This window comes from Felis catus, chromosome C2, assembly GCF_018350175.1.
Source record: "Felis catus isolate Fca126 chromosome C2, F.catus_Fca126_mat1.0, whole genome shotgun sequence".
NCBI classification, from domain to species: Eukaryota; Metazoa; Chordata; class Mammalia; order Carnivora; family Felidae; genus Felis; species Felis catus.
In genome coordinates, this window is record NC_058376.1 from 53344359 (window position 1) to 53346336 (window position 1978).

Genomic DNA, 1978 nt, shown 5'->3' on the forward strand with positions numbered 1-1978 from the left:
GGGCAAAAGTTATATACATAATAAATTTGTATGTATTGTGCTTAAGTTTACTTCCATAGAGATACAAAAATTATACTGACACCAGAAATATAAGAGAACTTTCCCCAAGTTCTTAATAAAACAGAGGATTAAGCCCTTTTATCTTTACATATCTCTTAGGTGAACAATTGATATCTCTATATTGCTTCTAATTTGCATTTCTCTTATGATTGGGATTGAGGACGGTTTCCTGTGTTTAGATGCTCTGCCTTTTTCACTGTGGACTTTAGTCGTCTTTTGCTTCTTTTACTGAGTTGTTGATATAGTTTTACTTATTAGTAGGGATTTGTTATATATTAAAGAATTTAGCTATTTTTTTCTATGATATAAGTTGTGAATAGATTTCCTTGTCTTTATTTGTCTCTAAGTTTATTTATGGTTTTTATTTTCAGTAAAAAAGTTTGAATATGTAATGACATTTATTAGTTTTTAAATGAATTCTGGGTTTTATTTTATACTAAGATTGACCTATTTAATCTAAAATCTTCCAATATTTATTCTTACTTTTATGTCTCATTATTTTAATGTTTAAATTTTTGATATATCTGGAATTTATTATATGTATTTTTTTCTAGATTGGTACCTAGTGATCCCAACAATATATGTTGCTGAATCTATTTCTATATTGAATTTATATTGAATCTATTTCTATATTTTCTATTTTACTCCACTGATGTGTTTATTTGCATACCAAATACTGCTCTGCTTTAATTCTAACTGCTTTATAGTGTGGTTTAGTTTTCTTTTTTTTATAGTGTAATTGCTTGTATATCAAGTAAAGTATAATGTATGTGTAACTTAAAAAACATTTTATTCTTAATTTGATTGGAGGAAGTGGGCCCATCCAGACTTTTAAAATAGAAGGCCTTGACTGAAAGAAGACTGGCCTGACATATATAAATTATCTCAGGAGATATTAACATTTTTATGCTTTTTAAGCTTCCAATCTTAGAACATGGTATGAATTTCTATTTGTTAAAACAGTGCATGTCCTTCAATTGTATTTTAATATTGTCTTCATAGACCTATGCATTTCTTCCTAAGTTAATTCATAGATATTTTATCTTTTTGTTGTTTCTATATATGAATCTTTTCTTTCAACATATAATTTAAGTGGTTGTTTCAGTATTTATGACAACTGTTTGATCACATACATTAATTTTTTTCCCAGCCACTTTACTTAATTTTCTTACCTTTAGTAACAATTAGTTGATTCTTTTTTTCTTCTAAGTAAACAATTATCTAAAATAAGCAGTTTTAGGGGTGCCTGGGTGGCTCAGTCGGTTGAGCTTCTGACTTTGGCTCAGGTCATGATCTCACATTCGTGGGTTCAAGCCCCACACCAGGCTCTGTGCTGACAGCTTAGGGCCTAGAGCCTGCTTCAGATTCTCTGTCTCCCTTTTTCTCTGCTCCTCCCCTCTTCGCTCTGTGTCTCTCTCTGTCTCTCAAAAAAATAAAACATTAACTTTTTTCACATAAATAAAATAAGCAATTTTATCTAAGTAATTTTATCTCCGCATTTTGTATTTTCATAAATTTTCCCCCTTTTGCTTAACTTTATCCATTAGTAACTAGGAAACAAAGTTAAATAGTTTTGGCAAACTCCATGCTATTTTGTTACTGAACATAGTTGAAAGGTTTCTAATGTTTTAAATAAAGAATGGGTGTCATAGTTCATCAGATAACTTTTCATCATCCGTAGAGGGTCATTGTCCTTACCCTATTAATATTTTAAATAATGCCAATAGATTTAAGATTGAACCACTCCATATATACTTGACCATTAGTGTATTATTCTCCACTTTGCTTTTTGATTCTGTTTGCTGATTTTCAGTTGAAATGTTTTGCTCGTTATTTATAAATTAATTTAGTTGTTTTCTTCTTTTCTTCTTCTTCTTCTTCTTCTTCTTCTTCTTCTTCTTCTTCTTCTGGGATCTTG

The 1978-nt window shown here is 29.7% G+C and overlaps 1 non-coding gene across 1 annotated transcript; it reads left to right on the forward strand.

The window, feature by feature from the left end:
* Positions 1 to 1304: 1304 nt before the first annotated feature.
* Positions 1305 to 1388, forward strand: TRNAQ-UUG. Its single transcript has one exon. It is a non-coding gene; the product is annotated as a tRNA-Gln (tRNA).
* Positions 1389 to 1978: the final 590 nt, after the last annotated feature.